This window comes from Phyllobates terribilis, unplaced genomic scaffold, assembly GCF_046119375.1.
Source record: "Phyllobates terribilis strain yellow unplaced genomic scaffold, ASM4611937v1 Scaffold_11__3_contigs__length_659146591, whole genome shotgun sequence".
Taxonomy (NCBI): domain Eukaryota; kingdom Metazoa; phylum Chordata; class Amphibia; order Anura; family Dendrobatidae; genus Phyllobates; species Phyllobates terribilis.
Window position 1 is genome coordinate 119495771 of NW_027362771.1, and position 23873 is coordinate 119519643.

General features: G+C 46.7%; 1 protein-coding gene across 3 annotated transcripts in view; it reads left to right on the forward strand.

Annotated features, from left to right (window-relative positions):
* The window catches only part of CFAP54 (cilia and flagella associated protein 54), a 526588-nt gene that overhangs the window by 299946 nt on the left and 202769 nt on the right, over positions 1 to 23873 (forward strand). The gene's annotated exons all lie outside the window — the stretch shown is intronic.

Here is a 23873-nt window from a genome sequence, read left to right on the forward strand (position 1 = left end):
GCAAATATATATAGATTTTAAAAAGCCTGGTATACACCAGTAAATTCTTACTGTGGTTTTGATGTTCCATGGTGAAACATCTCTATTATCCTGTTTTTGGCATTTTTTGCTGTATACAAATAATAATAGTGTCTCCCTGATTTTTCAGACACAAATATATCTGTTGAAAATAGTCTGGTGTAGGCCAGAGAGACAGAAGTGTGCTTTTGCTGTTCCACGGTAAAAAATCTCTATTATCCTGCTTTTTGCATTTTTTGCTGTAAAAAAAAAAAAATAGTGTCTCCCTGATTTTTCAGACACAAATATATCTGTTGAAAATAGTCTGGTGTAGGCCCGAGAAATACAAGTGTGGTTTTGCAGTTCCACGGTACAAACCTCTGTATTATCCACTTTTGGGCCATTTGTATCTAAAAAAAACAGTTTGAGTATGTTGCTCACTGTTCAGCCGCAAATATATATATATTTTAAAAAGCCTGGTATACACCAGTAAATTCTTACTGTGGTTTTGATGTTCCACGGTAAAACATCTCTATTATCCTGTTTTTGGCATTTTTTGCTGTACAAAAATAATAATAGTGTCTCCCTGATTTTTCAGACTCAAATGTATCTGTTGAAAATAGTCTGGTGTAGGCCAGAGAGACAGAAGTGTTCTTTTGCTGTTCCACGGTAAAAAATCTCTATTATCCTGCTTTTTGCATTTTTTGCTGTAAAAAAAAAAAAAATAGTGTCTCCCTGATTTTTCAGACACAAATATATCTGTTGAAAATAGTCTGGTGTAGGCCCGAGAAATACAAGTGTGGTTTTGCAGTTCCATGGTACAAACCTCTGTATTATCCACTTTTGGGCCATTTGTATCTAAAAAAAACAGTTTGAGTGTGTCGCTCACTGTTCTGCCGCAAATATATATATATTTTAAAAAGCCTGGTATACACCAGTAAATTATAACTGTGGTTTTGATGTTCCACGGTAAAACATCTCTATTATCCTGTTTTTGGCATTTTTTGCTGTATAAAAATAATAATAGTGTCTCCCTGATTTTTCAGACACAAATATAACTGTTGAAAATAGTCTGGTGTAGGCCAGAGAGACAGAAGTGTGCTTTTGCTGTTCCACGGTAAAAAATCTCTATTATCCTGCTTTTTGCATTTTTTGCTGTAAAAAAAAAAAAAAAATAGTGTCTCCCTGATTTTTCAGACACAAATATATCTGTTGAAAATAGTCTGGTGTAGGCCCGAGAAATACAAGTGTGGTTTTGCAGTTCCACGGTACAAACCTCTGTATTATCCACTTTTGGGCCATTTGTATCTAAAAAAAACAGTTTGATTGTGTCGCTCACTGTTCAGCCGCAAATATATATATATTTTAAAAAGCCTGGTATACACCAGTAAATTCTTACTGTGGTTTTGATGTTCCATGGTGAAACATCTCTATTATCCTGTTTTTGGCATTTTTTGCTGTATACAAATAATAATAGTGTCTCCCTGATTTTTCAGACACAAATATATCTGTTGAAAATAGTCTGGTGTAGGCCAGAGAGACAGAAGTGTGCTTTTGCTGTTCCACGGTAAAAAAATCTCTATTATCCTGCTTTTTGCATTTTTTGCTGTAAAAAAAAAAAAAAATAGTGTCTCCCTGATTTTTCAGACACAAATATATCTGTTGAAAATAGTCTGGTGTAGGCCCGAGAAATACAAGTGTGGTTTTGCAGTTCCACGGTACAAACCTCTGTATTATCCACTTTTGGGCGATTTGTATCTAAAAAAAACAGTTTGAGTATGTTGCTCACTGTTCAGCCGCAAATATATATATATTTTAAAAAGCCTGGTATACACCAGTAAATTCTTACTGTGGTTTTGATGTTCCACGGTAAAACATCTCTATTATCCTGTTTTTGGCATTTTTTGCTGTACAAAAATAATAATAGTGTCTCCCTGATTTTTCAGACTCAAATGTATCTGTTGAAAATAGTCTGGTGTAGGCCAGAGAGACAGAAGTGTTCTTTTGCTGTTCCACGGTAAAAAATCTCTATTATCCTGCTTTTTGCATTTTTTGCTGTAAAAAAAAAAAAAATAGTGTCTCCCTGATTTTTCAGACACAAATATATCTGTTGAAAATAGTCTGGTGTAGGCCCGAGAAATACAAGTGTGGTTTTGCAGTTCCACGGTACAAACCTCTGTATTATCCACTTTTGGGCCATTTGTATCTAAAAAAAACAGTTTGAGTGTGTCGCTCACTGTTCTGCCGCAAATATATATATATTTTAAAAAGCCTGGTATACACCAGTAAATTATTACTGTGGTTTTGATGTTCCACGGTAAAACATCTCTATTATCCTGTTTTTGGCATTTTTTGCTGTATAAAAATAATAATAGTGTCTCCCTGATTTTTCAGACACAAATATATCTGTTGAAAATAGTCTGGTGTAGGCCAGAGAGACAGAAGTGTGCTTTTGCTGTTCCACGGTAAAAAATCTCTATTATCCTGCTTTTTGCATTTTTTGCTGTAAAAAAAAAAAAAATAGTGTCTCCCTGATTTTTCAGACACAAATATATCTGTTGAAAATAGTCTGGTGTAGGCCCGAGAAATACAAGTGTGGTTTTGCAGTTCCACGGTACAAACCTCTGTATTATCCACTTTTGGGCCATTTGTATCTAAAAAAAACAGTTTGAGTGTGTCGCTCACTGTTCAGCCGCAAATATATATATATTTTAAAAAGCCTGGTATACACCAGTAAATTATAACTGTGGTTTTGCTGTTCCACGGTAAAAAATCTCTATTATTCAGGTTTTGGTAGTTTTTTCCATAAAGAAAAACAGTAGTGTCTCCTGACTGTTGTGACACAAAAATATATCTGTTGAAAATAGTCTTGTGTAGGTCCGACATCCCAGTGTGGTTTCGCAGTTCCACGGGTCAAATCGCTGTACTATCCAGTTTTGGGCCTTTGGTATCTAAAAAAAAAGCAGTTTGAGTGTGTCGCTCACTGATCAGCCGCAAATATCTCTATTTAAAAAAGTGTGGTATACCCCAGTAAACAATAACTGTGGTTTTCCTCTTCCACGGTTCTAATCTACTCTTTATTACCCTTTTTCCATTGATAGTGCAAGTGTAAGCTATTTTACTTCATTTACAATGGGCAAGGCGTGTGGCAAGGGACGTGGAAGTGGACGTTCTGGTGATGGTTCGTGCAGAGGACGGGGCCGTGGCCAAGGTGAAAATGTGCCAAAACCAACAGCCACATCTTCTCGCTCCCACTTCTTGACCGAATTACTAGGGAAGCACAGAACAACACCAGTATTGAGAACTGATCAGTGTGAACAGGTTATTAATTGGATAGCAGACAATACTTCCAGTTACCTGGGCACAACCACCTCCGGTCTGTCTTCCACACGGTCAACTCTTAGTAGCCGTGAGTCTCGACCGCATACTCCTCCTCACCCTGATGCTCCTTCCTCCCACCATGCCGAGTGTCGTCAGACAGCAAGTGATCCCACACTTGGACACACTGAAGAGCTGTTCACTGGTCCATTTCCATATTTGGGCCCCTCGCCTGATACGCTTGAAGTGGTGGAAGAGGAGATCCCATGTTGCGATGCCCAAATATTTGAACAGCCACGGCCACAGGAAGTCGACGTTGGCAATCTGTCACAAGAGGTGGACGATGACGAGACACAATTGCCAGGAAGTGAGGAGGAGGATCGTGGTGCACAAGTGGAAGAGGAGGAGGTGGTGGATGATCTAGTAACTGACCCAACGTGGAAGGAGGACATGCAGAGTGAGGCCAGCAGCACACAGGGGGAGGGAGGCAGAGTACCCCAACAGGCAGGAAGAAGCAGTGTGGTGGCCGCAGACAGAAGGCAGGCAACCGTTCCCCGTAACACCAACACGAGGGACGTTGCCAGTACAAGCGGTAGGTCTTCCAAAGTCTGGAATTTTTTTAAAGACTCTGCTGATAACCCCAAAAAGGCCATATGTTCCACCTGCCATGCCAGCATCAGCAGGGGTGACAAAACTACCAGCCTGACCACCACCAGCATGATCAGGCACATGGCAGCAAAGCACCCGACTTTGTGGGGCGAAACCCAGGGTCCACGACCAGTGTCAGCGGGTGTCACCACTGCTTCTTCCACTGTTGTGCGTGCAATAGAACCCCCTGTTGTGTGTGCAAGGCAATCCCCTGTCCATACTGCATGTAAAGATGCCCCCTCCTCTCATTCTTCACTTGTTATGGCAGTTTCTCAAGAAACAGCATCAACGTCCACGTCCACGTCCCACCGCAGCGTTCAATTGTCCATATCCCAGACCTTTGAACGAAAGCGGAAATTCGCAGCTAACGCCCCACAGGCCACAGTCCTAAATTCGCACATTTCACGACTGCTTGCATTGGAAATGCTGCCTTTTAGGCTGGTGGAGACGGAATCCTTCCGCAATCTTATGGTGGTGGCCGTCCCTCGGTACTCGGTCCCCAGCCGACACTATTTTGCCCGGTGTGCCATCCCCGCACTACACAAGCACGTGTCCCAAAGCATCTGCCGTGCCCTCAACAACGCAGTTACTGGGAGAGTCCACCTGACAACGGACACGTGGACAAGTGCTTGTGGCCAGGGACGGTACATCTCTCTGACGGCACACTGGGTAAACATAGTGGAAGCCGGGACCCAATCGGACCTTGGGACGGAACACATCCTGCCCACACCGAGGATTGCGGGCCCTATGTCAGTCAGAGTTGCCCCCACAGTGTACAGCTCCTGCGCATCCTCCTCCTCCTCCTCCTCCTCATGTTCAGCCTCCATCTCAGATATCACCACATCAGTTACAAGCTGGAAGCATTGCAGTACTGCCTCCACCAAGCGGCAACAGGCTGTGCTGAAACTCATAAGCTTAGGTGATAAACCTCACACTGCTTGTGAGTTGTGGACAGCTGTGAAAGAGCAGGCAGATCTGTGGCTGAGACCGCTGAACCTACATCCCGGCATGGTCGTGTGTGACAATGGCCTAAACTTGGTGGCGGCTCTGAGGAGAGGTGAGATCACACACGTACCATGCCTGGCTCATGTGCTTAACCTCGTGGTTCAGCGGTTTCTTAAATCGTACCCTGAGTTGCCAGATCTGCTCGTGAAAGTACGCCGCCTGTCAGCTCATTTTCGCAAGTCGGCTACAGCTTCCGCCGCCCTTGCTGTGTTGCAGCAGCGTTTGCAGCTTCCGGCACACCGACTGGTGTGTGATGTCCCCACACGTTGGAACTCTACCCTCCACATGTTGCAAAGGATTTGTGAGCAGAAGAGAGCAGTTGTGGAGTACCAGCTGCATCAAGGCCGTCGATATTCAGGTCAGACTCGACACATAAGACCTCAGGAGTGGACCTGGATGTCTAACATATGTACCATCCTGACAAACTTTGAGGAGGCCACCAAGATGGTGAGTGGCGATGACGCCATCATTAGTGTCAGCATCCCACTTGTCTGTCTTTTGCAACGCTCTCTGCAGAGAATTAAAGAGGAGGCATTACAGCCAGAGTATGATGAGATGGATCAAGAAGCCTTAGCGGGCGATTACACACAGCCCAGCCTCATCTCATCCCAACGTGCATTGGGGGACAATGAGGGAGAGGAGGAGGAGGAGGAAGAACAGGAGCTGCTATCATGCGTTGTAGACGGCAGTACTTGTACAAGTGTCATACCGTCGGTTCAGCGTGGGTGGCCTGAGGACAGGGGGGAGGAGGAAGAGGAGGAGGAGAGCATGGTCAGTCGTCATCTTGGTGAGGACACGGAAATATTGCCCGTTACCAGTCTGGCACGCATGGCTGACTTTATGTTACGTTGCCTTAACCGTGACCCTCGCGTTGTCAAAATGTTGGGTGACGGTCATTACTGGTTGGTGACACTTGTAGACCCCCGCTACAAGGAGAACTTTCACTCTCTTATTCCTGAGGTGGAGAGGTCTACAAAAATGGGGCAATACCAGAAGGCCCTTGCTGCAGAACTCTTAAAAAAATTCCCATCTGAACACGCTAGCGGCAGAGGTCACAGTTCGTTGCCCAACCAAGGCGTACAGGCGAGAGAGATGCAACTCCAATCCAGCAGAGGCAGGGGAACACTGTGAACGTTCTGGGACAGTTTTCTGACACCCGCCCAGCTTACAGGCCCTGAGGCGCGGGGCACTCTCACAAGGAGTGGAAAGTTTCAAAAGATGGTGAGGGAGTACCTTGCCTATCGTACCAGCATCCTCCGTGATTCCTCTGTGCCTTTTAATTATTGGGTATCCAAGCTGGACACTTGGAATGAACTCGCTCTGTACTCCTTGGAGGTCCTGGCCTGCCCTGCCGCTAGCGTGTTATCGGAGCGTGTTTTTAGTGCCGCTGGGGGAATTATAACTGATAAGCGCACTCGCCTGTCAACTGACAATGCTGACAAGCTGACCCTTATCAAAATGAACAAGGGCTGGATTGGGCCAGACTTCTCATCACCACCAAATGACAGCAGAGTAACATAAAGTCAAATCCACTGTGTTATTTCGGGAGGTGTATTCACATGCACCGCTTCACACCCACACATGGGTATACGCTTCCTCATTTCGGCTGTTTAATCTTCTTCTCCTTATCCTCAGCCTCCACCACCACTATACCACCAGGGTGCCAGCATTGCAAGTTCCTCCGTCCTAATTTTTGGCAGCTTTTGCTGGGAAAGCATAAGCAAATACCATGGGACACCCACTCCCCAATAATGGGACTTATGTTTGTAATATGCTGTACTGCATGGCTCTTGTAAGGGGCATTGCAAGTTGCTCCGTCCTAATTTTTGGCAGCTTTTGCTTGCAAGGCATAAGCAAATACTATGGGACACCCACTCCCCAATAATGGGACTTATGTTTGTAATATGCTGTACTGCATGGCTCTTGTAAGGGGCATTGCAAGTTGCTCCATCCTAATTTTTGGCAGCTTTTGCTTGCAAGGCATAAGCAAATACTATGGGAGACCCACTCCCCAATAATGGGACTTATGTTTGTAATATGCTGTACTGCATGGCTCTTGTAAGGGGCATTGCAAGTTGCTCCTTCCTAATTTTTGGCAGCTTTTGCTTGCAAGGCATAAGCAAATACTATGGGACACCCATTCCCCAATAATGGGACTTATGTTTGTAATATGCTGTACTGCATGTGACGCGCCCCTTGGGCCGTGTGTACACGTGTGTCTGTAGTCTCCTTGGCGGTGACCCGGTCCCGTGACTCAGGCTGGTCAAACCAGTGGCAGTCTTTCTTAGGTTTTGAGGTTAATTGTCCGACTGCGCCACCCGTGGATTGCGGTCAGGGAGTACCACCGCTGCGAGGCAGACCGCTGAGGCTGGTGTTGTGTGCGCAGCATAGAATGGGATAACTCCCCTCGGGAGGAGTATTGCCTCAGGGCAGTGAGTGTGGATGATGGGGGTGATGGTGCACGAGCGCAGCAGGAACGACTCAGAGTCTTTGCAGTGCAGTTCAGGGTCTTTACTGATGATTATAAGGTAGACCTTCCCGGGAGTACTGGCTAGCATAAGAGGCCTGGTCAGTCTGTGAGCAAGCAGGAGTTCCCCTGGCCAGGTGGAGTTGTAGGCCTCCCCGTCTGTCTGCACTCTTCCTGGCTACCTTGCTGTAAGCGGGTAGAAGTAGCCCACGTCCCTGAGTGTACCGTGTAGTGCTCACCCGTATGGCTGGTGACTTGGGGCCTTCTGTTAGCCTCCTCTCCACGACGGCGGTGCTGGTCCCTTGCTTGTGACTGAGCCTCCGGGCTTCTATGGCCAGAGGACCTGAAATCCCCTGCCGGCTGGTTTCTGCTGCTGGATATATAAGTCCTCACAGCTTCGGACTCCTGTGTCCGGTTCCTATTGTCTTCTGCCAGGGCGAGCTCTGCTCAGCTTCCAGCCCCTGGTCTTTAGCTCCTAGCTCCTACAGAGCTCCTTGCTGTTACTTTCCCTTGCTCTCACTCTGACTCTGACTGTTCTCTGACTCACTCAACCCCGCCCCAGATCCAGTTTATAAGGGCAGAATTCTCCCCTCCCAGGACTGCGGCAGGAGGATGTTGCATGTTTAAGGGATCCTGACCAGGAAACCTCCCACTTGCTCTCCGACGTAATATCTCTATTATTGTGGTGACCAGACCCCTGGGTTGCCACACATGGCTTTTGTAAGGGGCATTGCAGTTCCTCATAATTTTTGGAAAGCCTTCCATTCACTGCTTAGGCCAACAGTGCACGGGAGACCCAGTTGCTATAAATCGAAAAAAAGGTTTAGCTAACGCCCTCTGACCTCCATGTCATTTCCAAGGGGCATTGGAGTGGCTCGAAATTTTTGGTAGGCATTGCACTCACTGTATGCCCTATAACTGTGTAGCCGAACCGCTCCTTTTGTTACAGAAACATATCCTACAAGACATATCTGGTTGACTGGCCTGATATTGATGTGAATGGTCCCTGTTCCTCCTGCTCTTTCTCCTTTGCCACCACCTCATCCATCATTTATCACCTGAAGCTTTGTTTTAACGGGAGTCATAGAACTTGGATAGTAGCAGGAAAACATCCAGCAATACTCGGAGGAGGTAGGATATGCGCCAAAACGCGGACCACCTCAGGCCTAGCCGCTACTACATACATGCGCTTGCATTCCAAGAAAACAAAGCAGATGCTAACTTCTATCATCATCATCATGCTCCTCACCTAGGCACTCTCAACTCCCCTGATGGAGAAGCCAGGGCCCACCGGAGGAGTCTGGTTCTCTGGTGGGCTCGTCCAATGCTGCCCTAAAGCAGGCCAGGCTAAGAAAAGTGTGGGGGAAGGTGACAGGAGAAATCAGGGCGGCTGGGGACCGAGTATGGACACCTGTCCACCACCTGGCGGCTGGGGACCGAGCGTGGACACCCGGCCGCCGGGCGGCTGGGGACAGAGTATGGATACCTCGCTGCCGAAGCGGCCATGAGGTAGTGGCCAGCTTCGGCCTCCTCCAAACTAAAAGGCCCCTTTTCAAGTGAAAGCTAGCAGTATGGTATTGCAGCCTGCGGGTGGGTGGGTGGTTGGCTGCATATTTTCACTTGCATTGCAAGGAATGGGGGAGGTACAATTGAACACTGCCCTGGGACAAGTACTTGCACGGGGATAGTTGCAAGTCTGCATCTTCTGATGCGGCAAGGATCACTTCTGATGGGCACACTTTTAGACAGTGAGCTTGGGGTCAGAGATGCTTCCAGGGGTCTTCCCCATGCTGATCCCTTGTCTTTTCAGCACTGTATGCATGTGTCACACAGCACATGGCCAGATAAGGTTGTAAAATGTTAAAATGACATTTCCCTGTGAACGCATTTGTCACGGTTGAAAGCAATACAAAAGTGCAAAAGCGCATGAAAAATGCTACTTGTGAACATAGCCCAAGGTGTGGAGGAGTATTTTTGTTTTTGGTTATTTATTTTACCTTATACACAAGTTTTTACCCTGGAAAGGAAATTCATTAACATATTTCACAGGAAAACCGTTTCAGTTTCGTTTTTGAACGTTTTATTGTGAGCCCGCAAAAGTGGCTTAATACCTCTGACCACGTTGTTGACAGCAGTGACGTGGGGGTCAGAAATGCTTCCAGGGGCGATCCCCATGCTGCCCCCATGTCTTTTGAGCACTGTCACTATCGTTTTGGGCACTTTTTAGGCTTTCTACAGACTGCCGGGGGTGCTGCCGCAAAAATGCTCGGGTCTCTCATAGACTAACATTGGGCTCGTTGCTCGGGTCGAGCACCCGAGTATCACGGTAAGCTCGGCCGGAGCTTCGAGCACCCGAGCATTTTAGTGATCGCTCAACACTATCAGTCGTCATCTTGGTGAGGACACGGAAGTCTTGCCCGTTACCAGTCTGGCACCCATGACTGACTTTATGTTACGCTGCCTTAACCGTGACCCTCGCATTGTCAAAATGTTGGGTGACAGTCATTACTGGTTGATGACACTTTTAGACCCCCTCTACAAGGAGAACTTTCACTCTCTTATTCCTGAGTTGGAGAGGTCTACAAAAATGGGGCAGTACCAGAAGGCCCTTGCTGCAGAACTATTAAAAAAATTCCCATCTGAACACGGTAGCGGCAGAGGTCACAGTTCGCTGCCCAACTAAGGCATACAGGCGAGAGAGACGCAACTCCATTCCAGCAGAGGCAGGGGAACACTGTCAATGTTCTAGGACAGTTTTCTGAGACCTGCCCAGCTTACAGGCCCTGAGGCGCAGGGTACTCTCACAAGGAGTGGAAAGTTTCAAAAGATGGTGAGGGAGTACCAGCGTCCTCCGTGATTCCTCTGTGCCTTTTAATTATTGGGTATCCAAGCTGGACACTTGGAATGAACTCACTCTGTATGCCTTGGAGGTCCTGGCCTGCCCTGCCGCTAGCGTGTTATCGGAGCGTGTTTTTAGTGCCGCTGGGGGAATTATAACTGATAAGCGCACTCGCCTGTCAACTGACAATGCTGACAAGCTGACCCTTATCAAAATGAACAAGGGCTGGATTGGGCCAGACTTCTCATCACCACCAAATGACAGCAGAGTAACATAAAGTCAAATCCACTGTGTTATTTCGGGAGGTGTATTCCCATGCATCGCTTCACACCCACACATGGGTATACGCTTCCTCATTTCGGCTGTTTTTTGCTCTTCTCCTTATCCTCAGCCTCCACGACCACTATACCACCAGGGTGACCGTGGTCCATGTTGCCAGCATTGCAAGTTCCTCTGTCCTAATTTTTGGCAGCTTTTGCTTGGAAGGCATAGGCAAAGACTATGGGAGACCCACTCCCCAATAATGGGAATAATGTTTTTAATATGCTGTACTGCATGGCTCTTGTAAGGGACATTGCAAGTTCCGCCTTCCTAATTATTGGCAGCTTTTGCTTGGAAGGCATAGGCAAAGACTATGGGAGACCCACTCCCCAATAATGGAAAATAATGTTTTTAATATGCTGTACTGCATGGCTCTTGTAAGGGGCATTAAAATCGTCTTGTTAAGCTACTGTGACCTCCACGTCTCTTCCAAGGGTCGTTAATATTGTCTTTTTATTCCACTGCGACCTCCACCACTCTTCCAAGGGGCATTAAAAGCATCTTGTTAAGCTACTGTGACCTCCACGTCTCTTCCACAGGGCGTTGATATTGTCTTTTTATTCCACTGTAACATCCACCACTCTTCCAAGGGGCATTGATATTGTCTTTTTATTCCACTGCGACCTCCACCACTCTTCCAAGGGGCATTAAAACCATCTTGTTAAGCTACTGTGACCTCCACGTCTCTTCCACGGGGCATTGATATTGTCTTTTTATTCCACTGTAACATCCACCACTCTTCCAAGGGGCATTAAAACTGTCTTGTTAAACCACTCTGAACTCCACGTCTCTTCCAAGGGGCATTAAAACCATCTTGTTAAGCTACTGTGACCTCCACATCTCTTCCAAGGGGCATTAAAACTGTCTTGTTAAACCACTGAACTCCACGTCTCTTCTAAGGGGCATTAAAACCGTCTTGTTAAACCACTCTGAACTCCACAACTCTTCCAAGGGGCATTGACATGTTGTTTTTAATTACCTCTAACCTCCACGACTCTTGCAACGGGCATTGCATTTCCTCCTAATTTTTGTCAGCTTTTGCTTTTCAATGCATAGGCGAACACTAAGGGAGACCCACTCCCCAATAATGGGTAGAAGGTTTTTAATACGCTGTAATCCACGTCTGTTTCAAGGGGCATTGCAGTGCCTAATAATTTTTGGAAAGCCTTCCATTCCCTGCTTAGGCCAACAGTGTACAGGAGACCCAGTTGCTATAAATGGAAAAAACGGTTTAGTTAAGGCCCTCTGACCTCCATGTCACTTCCAAGGGGCATTGGAGTGCCTCGAAATTTTTGGTAGGCATTGCATTCACTGTATGCCTTATAACTGTGTAGCTGAACCGCTCCTTTTGGTACAGAAACATATCCTACAAGACATGTGGGGTTGGCTGGCCTGATATTGATGTGAATGGTCCCTGTTCCTCCTGCTCTTTCTCCTTTGCCACCACCTCATCCATCATTCATCACCTGAAGCTTTGTTTTAGCGGGAGTCATAGAACTGGGATAGTAGCAGGAAAACATCCAGCAATCCTCGAAGGAGGTAGAATATGCGCCAAAACGCTGACCACCTCAGGCCTAGCTGCTACCACATACATGTGCTTGCATTCCAAGGAATAGAAAGCTACGGAGGTGGATGGCCTCATGATCATGAATAATTTACTCGTTGTGTAGGAGGCCGACCACTGCTGCTGTCTACCTTCTGAACTTTGTGTTGAAGCCTGATTAACCCAGGACCCGCAATCCTCTATGTCTATAGGACGTGTTGCATCCCAGTGTCCAACTGTGTTCCGGCTTCCACAATATTAACCCAATGTGAAGGCATCAGTGAGATGGACCATTCCTGGCCACATTCACTTGTCCACGTGTTTGTGGTTAGGCTGTCCTTCCCACTAAATGCACTGGGGAGGGCACAGGTAATGTTTTGGTATGCGCACTTGTGTATAAGGCGCACCGGGACAAATAGGGGCGGCTGGGGACCGTTTATGGACACCCGGCCACCCCCACGCGGCTGGGGACTGTGTGTGGGCACCCGGCGGCGGGGCGGCTGGGGACTGAGTATGGACACCCGGCCGCCCCCTGGCCGCCGGGCGGCTGGGGACTGAGTATGAATACCAGGCTACCGACGCAGCCATGACGTGGTGGCCAGATTCCACCTCCACATGCCTAAAAGGCCCAATTTCAAGTGCAAGCAAGCTAGCAGTATGGTATTGCAGCCTGGGGGTGGGTGGGTGGCAGGCTGCATACTTGTGCTTGTATTGCAAGTTAAGGGGGAGGTACAATTGAACACTGCCCTGGGACAAGGACTTGCACGGGGATAGTTGCAAGTCTGCATCTTCTGATGCGGCAAGGATCACTTCTGATGGGCACACTTTTAGGCAGTGACCTGGGTGTCAGAGATGCTTCCAGGGGTCTTCCCCATGCTGTTCCCATGTCTTTTTAGCACTGTATGCATGTGTCACACAGCACATGGCCAGATAAGGTTGTAAAATGTTAAAATGACATTTCCCTGTGAATGCATTTGTCACGGTTGAAAGCAATACAAACGTGCAAAAACGCATAAAAAATGCTACTTGTGAACATAGCCCAAGGTGTGGAGGAGTATTTTTGTTTTTGGTTATTTATTGTACCTTATACACAAGTCTTTACCCTGGAATGGATGTTCCTTAACCCCTTTCCGACCTGGTCAGTAATAGTACGCACCAGGTCGGGAAGGCCGGTTCAGCGGGGGCTCCGGCGGTGAGCCCGCACTGAAGCGAGCACATGTCAGCTGATTAATGGAATCGCAATCCACCCGCGGCTGTTAACGTTAAATCTCTGACAGTGGCATTTAACTCGCGCTTCCGGGAGTCCTAAGCCCCGCCCATCAGTGACCCCGTCACGTGATCGCGGGTCACCAATGGGTGGGCATGACAACTCAGGGTCTGCAGCAAACGCCTGTGGTTGTCATGTCTCAATTGCTATGAGCGCCACCTAGTGGTCAGCGCTCATAGCAAGTGAGCATTTCTCCTGCATACAAGCGATCTGCTCATCGCTTGTATGCAGTATTAGTAATCAGACAACTGCTGCTTCTAGTCTCCTCTGGAGACTATAGAAGCAAGCAGAAAGTGTAAAAAAAAAGTTTTTAAAAAAATAAAAAATATAAAAAATATATAAAAGTTTAAGTCACCCCCCTTTCGCCCCATTCAAAATAAAATATATATATAAAAAAAAAACACATACACATATTTGGTATCGCCGCGTTCAGAATCGCCCGATCTATCAATATAAAAGAAGAATTAATACAATCAGTAAACGGTGTAACGAGAAAAAAATTTTAAACGCCAGAATTAAGTTTTTTTGGTCGCTACAACTTTGCAATAACGGGCAATCAAAACATCGGATCTACCCCAAAATGGTATCAATAAAAACGTCAGCCCGGCACGCAAAAAATAAGCCCTCACCTGGCCCCAGATCCCGAAAAATGGAGAAGCTAAGGGTCTCGGAAAATGGCGTCATTTTTTTTTGTTTTTTCAGCAAGCTTTGGATTTTTTTTTCACCACTTAAATAAAAAAGAACCTATACATGTTTGGTGTCTATGAACTCGTAACGACCTGGAAAATAATGATGGCAGGTCAGTTTTAGCAATCTTTGAGCGTGGTGAAAAAAGGACCCAAAAAACAACTGTGGAATTGCATTTTTTTTGCAGTTTCACTGCACTTGGAATTTTTTTCCCATTTTCCAGCACACGATATGGTAAAACCAGTGATGGTGTTTAAAAGTACAACTCGTCCCGCAAAAAATAAGCCCTCACATGGCCATATTGAACGAAAATTAAAAAAGTTCTGGCTCTGGGAAGAAGGGGAGCAAAGAAGGAAAACACAAAAACAGAAAGACCCATGGTCGTTAAGGGGTTAACATATTTCACAGGAAAGCACTTTCACTTTCGTTTTTGAACGTTTTATTGTGAGCCTGTAAAAGTGGCTTAATACCTCTGACCACGTTGTTGACAACAGTGACCTGGGGGTCAGAAATGCTTCCAGGGGCGATCCCCATGCTGTCCCCATGTCATTTGAGCACTGTCACTATCGTTTTGGGCACTTTTTAGGCTTTCTACAGACTGCCAGGGGAGCCGCCGCAAAAATGTTCGGGTCTCCCATAGACTAACATTGGGCTCGTTGCTCGGGTCGAGCACCCGAGTATCACAGTGAGCTCGGCCCGAGCTTCGAGCACCCGAGCATTTTAGTGCTCGCTCAACACTAGTCGTAGCCCTTACACCAAATCCCACCTTTTTGAATGTTATGGGGCCGATGCAAATTTGCCTTTTTTGTGCGAATGTGATAGGATCAAAAATGTGTTCCTTTTTTCTTTCCATAAAGCACACGATAAATCCCCCTCATGGTTCTTACTGATTTTATTCAGTATTACAGCATAAAAAGCTGTTTGAGTACATGGTCTCAGATAGTTCTGTGTGCAGTCCTTAGAGCAGGGTGGTAGTCCGATGAAACAGGTATGGCTAGATAAATGTCTTCTAGGGACCTCAGTAATGACTAACTGCAATTTCGTAGTCTGAAAAATGAAAGGATATGATTGTGACATTGACAGTGACGCTTGAAAGTTGTGAACTTTTCAGAAATTTCCATATTTCTGCATAGATTTTACCTAAAACTACGTCAGATTTTCACCCAAGCCCTAAAAGTAGAGAACAGAGAACCAAATCAAGCAAACAAGTCAAAAATATTAGGCTTTGTAATTTTTTAATCAGGAAAATTATCCAATATCACATGTCTGTGATTCGCAAAACTATGTGAACTTTTAGAATTAGCAGATGATTTGAAGATGGAATTAAATTGGTGTTTTCAATCAATAGGGTGATAATCAGGTATGAGTGTGTGACCCATTTGATTTAAAGAATGAGGATCTATCAAAGTATAATCTTGACAACATATATTTGTGGAAGTGAATCATTGCATGAACAAAGGAGGAGCTTAGGACAGTTGTTGATTCTAATCTGGCATCAGAAGAGTACAAAACAATCTCTAAAAGAGTTTGGACTCTATCAGTCGACAGTCAGATAGATTGTGTACAAATTAAGGAAATTCTAAACCATTATTACCCTCCCCAGGAGTGGTTGACCAACAAAAATCACTCCAAGAACAAGGCGTGTAATAGTCCATGAGTTTACAAAGGAACCCAAGGTGCCCTACAAGCAGCTAAAGGCTTCTCTCATGTTAGTTCAGTAGGACAGTGAACAACAATGATGTTCATGGCAGGACCCCAAGGAGAAAGCCACTGCTCTCCAAAAAGAACATTGTGCCCAACCTGTAGTTTTCTAAAGATCACCTGGATAACCCAGAAGGCTATTGGAACAATGTTTTGTGGACGGATGAGATCAATATAGAGCTTTGGGTTTAAAGAAAATCTGTCACCACACTTGACCTATCTAAACTATTAATATAGACTTACAGGTTATAGACTGCTGAAGGGAGTCATGCCTGTATACCTCATATCAGATGCCTTTTTGTTGATAAATCACCTTTTATCACTTTATGTAAATGACCTCTTCCATGCTATAAGAAGGACGCTCCCTGGAAGATAACTCTGCCTCCAGAGCTTATTTTACATGAATGGGGCATTACCAGTGTGATGTGTAATGGCCTCTTTATACTCTCCTAAGCTCACTACAGAGCTGTGGGTGATTATAACTGACACATCTGCAGGTTCCTCTCAGCTTCCATCTCACAGGCAGACAGTTCTGCAATATTTTTGCAATACAGCAGAGCTCAGACAGCCGCAAAAGTGTGTTTGCAAGAACACAAATTTAATTTCTTCTGATCTGTGTTAGTTACATATCTCACACTGCTAACATTCCCTTTTTATAAATAATAAGTTATCTTCTGGGCAATATCCTCCCCATAGCCCAAAACAGCTCACTTACATATAAGAAAAACCTCTGGAATAAAACATCAGATTGCAGATTTCAAGGTATAATTTATTTAGCTTCCTATGTCCTACATGCCCATATAAACAGCTTAGGAGGGTTGATCCTACTGACAGATTCCCTTTATATGAATAAAGTTATGCTTGAAGATAAAAAAAACATGCATTACCGCATAAAAACCTCATGCCATCTATGAAATGCGGTCATGGTAGTTTGAAGTAATTCAGAATTTTATCAGCAAATTCTAAAGGAAAATGTCAGAACATCTGTCCATGAGCTGAATTTCAAGAGAGTTTGAGTCATGCAGTAAGAAGACATAAAGCACTACAAAAGAATGGTTAAAAAAGAATAATGTTTTGGAATGGCCAAGGCAAAGTCTTGAATTTAATCCTATAGAAATGTTGTGAAGGACCTCATGCGAGCAGCTCGTGGGAGAAAAGTAACCAAAGAAACAACGTTTTTTACTCCTGTCCTACGCCTGATGAAGCACGCTGTGTGAAACATGCTTCAAAATTGGGTGAGCACTTGGAGTCCCCTTTTACTTTGGTTGGTTAACATGCATTTGACCATGCTGTAAAATTGTTCAATTATATTATGTTTTGGGTGTTTCTCTGTTGTGAGTGATTCCAGTCATCACTTTATATATGTTGGATGCTTAGAATTACTATCTTCTGTAAGGCGGCGGTGTTCACACCGTGCAGTAGTAACTGAGGCAGTGACCCAAGCAAGTCCAACATAAGCAGCATTTATATAGCAGACTGACGGGTAAACAGAAAAGTCCTCCGGTTCGAAGCTGGGATAACACAAGTCCATAACAACGGTTGCCAAGGGCAACGGCCGCGCCGGGCCGCTCAGAGCCTGACGGGTGCAGAACCTTCCCAGGCGTGGGTTCAGCTACTCACAGGTCCTCCGAGCTTTCCTGCTATGCTCCTAGCAGGTCCCAACACTGAACAACACTAACCCTTAATGCGGGGTTTTTAAAGGACCTGTGGCAAGAGCCTCTGGAAAACCCGGGTTGGAGGGAGGAGCCCACCCCACTGCCTTCCTGTAGCCTCCTCCAAGAAATGAAGGCCCTGCCGGGTTTTACTTAATCTGCCTTAGCCAGATAGCCTGACCAGGTCAATGCTCACCTTCATTCCTGCATTGCAGCCGCAGCTGTGTCTGTGATTGCAATGCACTCCAACAGGTTTAATAGGTCTCTGTACTCATTCTGGGGGATATATTACGTCCCTCGTATACGATCCCAGTCACTTCCTCACATATTCCCCCTCTGTTCAAGCTTGTGGGGTTGAAGGTTTGTCACCCTACAGGGTGCCCGGGACAGGGCATCCGCGTTTTCCTGCGACTTCCCAGGGCGATGTTCTACAGAGAAACTGAAATTTTGCAGTGACAGAAACCACCTGGTGACTCGCGCATTCCTCTCCTTGGCGTTCCTCATCCATACCAAGGTTGAGTGGTCCGTCACCAAGCAGAACTGGCGCCCGAGTAAATAATAGCGTAGCGACTCCAAGGCCCATTTTATAGCCAAACACTCCTTCTCTACCATGCTATAGTTTTTCTCTGCCGGGATAAGCTTTCTATTCAAGTAGGTGACCGGGTGCACTTCACCATTCACTTTTTGTGACAATACCGCCCCTAGGCCTACCTCCGAGGCATCTGTTTGTACAATGAAGGTTTCCTTGAAGTTGGGGCTAATGAGGACCGGCTGTCCACACAGGGCCAATTTCATGGACTGAAAGGCTTCTTCTGCCTGAGGGTTCCACCGAACCATTACCGATTTTTTTTCCTTTCAAGAGATCGGTCAGGGCTGCCGTTCTCCCAACAAAATTAGATATAAACCGGCGTAATACCCAAGGATGCCAAGGAACGCCCTCACCTGCTTTGTACTTGACGGTTTAGGCCAGTTTTTTCTGGCCTCAACTTTATTGATTTGGGGCTTGATAATTCCTCGACCAATCACATACCCCAAATATCGGGATTCCTCTAGCCCTATCGCACATTTTTTTGGGTTTGCTGTTAACCCTGTGGCTCTGAGAGAATCCAGCACCGCTTGTACCTGGGATAGGTGCGTATGCCAGTCGGTTCTAAAGAAGTTCTAGATACGCGGACGCGTACTCCTAATGAGGTTTGAGCACTATGTCCACCAATGTAGCCGGGGCCCCATGCAACCCAAAGGGTAAGACCACATAGTGAAATAGACCCTCCGGAGTTATGATCTCTTCCTTCGCCGATTCCGTGAGAGGTACCTGCCAATAACCTTTGGTGAGATCGAGCGTGGTAAAGTACTGGGCCTGCCCCAGTCTCTCAATCAGCTCATCCATCCTGGGCATTGGATAAAGGTCAAACTTCGACACTTCATTTAATTTCCGGAAATCGTTACAGAAGCTTAACGATCCGTCTGGTTTCGGGATCTGTACGATAGGGCTAGCCCACAAACTCCGTGACTCCTCGATGACGCCTAACTGGAGCATTTGTTTTACCTCAGCCGTGATGGCTTGCCTCCGGGCTTCGGGTACCCGGTGCGGTATTATTCGTACCTTTACCCCAGGTTCGGTGACGATGTCATGTTGGAGAACCGTAGTCTTACCCGGTAGCTCTGAGAACACGTCGGTATTCTGCTGCACCAGCGAGCGAGCCTCCCGTCGCTGCTGTTTAGTGAGAGCATCACTTATCCTGACCTCTCCCCCGGACGCATCCCTGGCTGAAGGTAGAGAACTCTCTGGCGACATGCCCGGAGTGATGTCTGTAACTAAACACTCTCGATCTTTCCAAGGTTTTAGCAGGTTTACATGATAAAGCTGCTCAGGTTTCCTCCTTCCGGGCTGATACACCCGGTACTTTACCTCCCGCACCTTTTCTCGAACCTCATATGGCCCTTGCCACTTGACCATGAGCTTACTCTCAGCTGTGGGTACCAGTACTAACACCCGATCGCCCTTGTTAAAAGACCTGACCGTGGCTCTTTTATTATATGTGCGCCTCTGGGCTGCCTGGGCATCTAACAGATGTTCTTTCACGATGGGCATGACCGCCGCTATCCTGTCCTGCATAAGAACCACGTGTTCAATTATACTCCTATGTGGAGTCGGCTCTTGTTCCCACCTCTCTTTGGCTACGTCCAACAGAACCCTAGGGTTTCTACCGTACAATAACTCAAAGGGAGAGAACCCTGTGGAAGCCTGGGGTACTTCACGGACGGCGAACATCAAATAGGGTAGCAACATATCCCAATCCCTTCCGTCCTTAGAAACCACCTTTTTTAACATGGACTTGAGGGTTTTATTCAACCATTCTACTAGCCCCGTCGTTCTGAGGGTGGTACAACGAGGTGCGCAATTGTTTTATTCTCAGCAGTTTGCACAGTTCCCTCGTCACCTTGGACATAAAAGGGGTCCCTTGATCCGTCAGGATCTCCTTAGGTAGCCCAAGGTGGCAGAACATGGCAAACAGCTCCCGCGCAATCAGTTTTCCTGAGGTGTGGCGTAGCGGTATAGCCTCCGGGTTACCGGGTGGCATAGTCGACGACCACCAGTATATGTTGGTGCCCATGAGCGAATTTTACAATGGGCCCTACCAAGTCCTTTGCAATCCGTTCAAAAGGTACCTCTATCACTGGCAGAGGTACCAATGGGCTACGGAAACTTGCGGTGGGTGTGGTCAGCTGACATTCGGGGCAGCTGGACCTTCGCGTAAATCCCCGGCCAAAAAAAACGCTGCAAGATACGCTCTTGCGTCTTTTTAACCCCTAAGTGTCCACCCAGCAGGTGTGTGTGTCATCTCCATAACCGCCCAACGGTACGACTGAGGTACCACTAACTGTTCCACGACCTCGTCCCTGATTTTGTCTCCCCTATAGAGCAACTCACCGTTGACCATCATGCGTGGAAACACAGTATCTGCACTGGGCTGTTGAGCTACACCATTCACCTCTAACACCCTTTCCCGCGCCCGAGTCAGGGTGGGATCCTGTAGCTGAGCTATCCCAAACGTGCCCCGGGACACTTCCAGCTCAGGGATCGATGGGGTCTCCTCGACCTCTTCTGCCAGCACTTCTAGGGGAGACCTATCGGGGTCACACTCTGTCCCTAAGTTGGACACCCCTACAGCAGGTACCCCTGACTAGGGTTCTTCAGAAAACAGCGCCTGTAATAACTTTTTCCGGGGGAGAGTGGATTTTGTTTTTCCACAGAGTCCAGAACAGGGGCAAGTCTCTTCCAAACACAGTCCCATAGGGAAGAGTTTTTACCACCCCCACCTCATGTTTCATGTCTCCACATGGCATGGACAAAACTACCTCCGCGGTTGGGAACTCTAGGAGGTCCCCATGGATACACACAACCCACCAGCGACCCATGTATCAAAGTCACTAGGCTCCCCGAGTCTAGGAGATCCTCTGTGGAGTACCCATTAACCAGTACCTGGCACAGTTGGGGTTCACTGTCCGGGGGGTCGGCACTTGCAGTGCAGACGGTCTGGGCATACATTGAGACCCGGCGGTTATACCCGCAGTCCATGGGCTCTGTAGTCAGGGGGCAGTTAGCAACCACATGTCCCGGCCCCTGACACCGCCAGCACCTAATGGTGGAGGTACTATTAGTTCTTGTGACAGGATCGGCGTGACAGCCGCGAGGGGGCAGAGTGCCGGGTAAAGTCCTGAGTGGCCGAGTAGGTTAGGCTGACCACCTGGTCGAGGGTGCCGGAGTCCCCTTGCCCCACCCAACGTTGGAAAGCGGCCGGCAGAGTCCTCACCAGCCGGTCGACCACCACCCTCTCCACCATCTGGGCTGGAGTCAAAGTCTCAGGCTGGAGCCACCTCTTTACCAGCTGCAGTAGGTCATAAGCCTGAGACCGGGCTCGTTGGGTCTCCACAAAGGCCCATAAAAATATGCACTGAGCCCTCACGTATGTATTGACCCCCAGTCGGGCAAGGATCTCACCTTTGAGCCTCTGGTAGTCCTGGGCGTCCTCCCGACTGAGGTCGAAGTAGGCCTTCTGGGCATCGCCGACCAAAAACTGAGTCACCACTTCCGCCCACTGGCCGGCTGGTAGGTTTTCCCGTTCTGCTGTACGTTCGTAGGTGGTCAGGAAGGCTTTCACGTCGTCCTCCAGTCCCATCTTTCTCAACGCTGAGCAAACCTTGTCCCGGGCCTCTCGACGTTCCAGGATCGGCGTTGTGGCCGTTTCCCGCAGGGCAGCAATCTGTTGCAGCATCAGTTCATTTGTTTTTTGTTGCTGCTGGTACAGTAGCTGCTGCTGATTGTGCTGCTCTTCCCGCTCCTGCTGTTGCCGCTGAGACTGCAGCTGCTGCTGGGTGAGTACTAACTGCTTTAACAGCTCCTCCATTTTGTCCACGGGGTGAGGCTGAAAGGTGGCAGGCCGGATTGTGGTCATGCAGCTGCCGGTGGGGTATGCCTCAGTCACAATGCCCGCATTCTCCACCAAGTTGTAAGGCGGCGGTGTTCACACCGTGCAGTAACTGAGACAGTGACCCAAGCAAGTCCAACATAAGCAGCTTTTATTCAGCTTCAGCAGACTCACGGGTAAACAGAAAAGTCCTCCGGTTCGCAGCCAGGTTAACACAGGTCCATAACAACGGTTGCCGGGGGCAACGGCCGCGCCGGGCCTCTCAGAGCCTGACTGGTGCAGAGCCTTCCCAGGCGTGGGTTCAGCTACTCACCGGTCCACCGAGTTTTCCTGCTATGCTCCTAGCAGGTCCCACCACTGAACAACACTAGTCTTTAATGCAGGGTTTTTAAAGGACCTGTCGCAAGAGCCACTGGAAAACCCAGGTTGGAGGGAGGAGGCCGCCCCACTGCCTTCCTGTAGCCTCCTCCAAGAAATGAAGGCCCTGCCGGGTTTTACTTAATCTGCCTTAGCCAGATAGCCTGACCAGGTCAATGCTCACCTTCATTCCTTGCTGCAGCTGTGTCTGTGACTGCCATGCACTCCAACAGGTTTAATAGGTCTCTGTACTCATTCTGGGGGATATATAACGTCCCTCGTATACGATCCCAGTCACTGCCTCACACTTCATTTATGCTTTTTGATTATAACTGGCACTGCTATATACTGTATATACTTGTTCTTTATTATTATTACTGGTATCATTCATCTTGAACCTTCTTTTTATTTATATTTATTTCATTCATCTACTCATCTTTTCTTCATGCATGTCCATCTGCATTGTACCATCCCTTGGGACCCCTAACTGCCCTGCCCATATTTCCTTTTATCCGCTTCTTAACCTGGTATGGATTCATTGAACTATATTTTGTATATGTTTTCATCTATTTTTCAATAGAGTTGTTCATTTTTGCATGTATGTATATAGTCTTAGTCAGCTTCTCATGTTAGGGTTTTTATGATATGCTGCATGTGACCTTTACTTATACATGGAACTATATCGGTATCAAAAGAATGGTTACAAAATATTCTTGTTTTGGAATGGCCAAGTCTAAGTCCTGACTTTAATCCTATAGAAATGTTGTGGAAGGACCTGATGTGAGCAGCTCATGTGAGAAAATTAACCAAAAAAACAAAGTTGAAGCTGTTTTGTAGGAAGGAATGGGCTAAAATTCCTCCAAGCTGATGTGGAAGGCTAGGCAGCAATTCTCCAAAATATTTAGAAGCAGTTATTGGTTCACAAGGAGGTCACAGCAGATACTGAAAGCAAAGGTTCACTTAATTTTGCAACTCACAGGCATAGAATATTGGATCATTTTCCCCAATAAGAAAAAATGATAAAAGTCTAATGTTTTTGACTTGGTTCTCTTTATCTTTGGAAAATTTTGAAGGGTTCTCAAAGTTTTAAACACCATTGTACATAGAAATGTTCTATTATATTCAAAGTGTTCTTATTTTAGTGAAGTGGAGAATTTAACCAGAGTACTTGCTAAGTGATGATTGTATTTTTCTTGTATTAGTTTAGAATCTTTTTGTTCACCACCAATGTAAAGATCAGGTCACATATATGGTAGGTCTGTGTAGGTTCAAGACCTAATCTATAAGTTACAGTTCAATAATTGGGCACGTTAGTCTCCCACATGTTTTTTGCCAAACTCATAATGAGCCTTACAATTTTTTTGTGTAAGTAAAGGCTTTTTTCTGCCCACTCTTCCATAAAGGCCACCTCTATGGAGTGTATGGCCTATTGTGGTCATATGGATAGATACTCCAGTCTCTACTTGGGAACGCTGCAGCTCCTTCAGGGTTACCTTTGGTCTCTGTGCCGCCTCTCTGATTAATGCCCTCCTTGACCGGGCTGAGAGTTTTGGTGGGTGGGCCTGTCATGGCAGGTTTGTTGTGGGACCATGTTCTTTCCATTTGATGATAATGGACTTGATGGTGCTCCGAGGGATCATG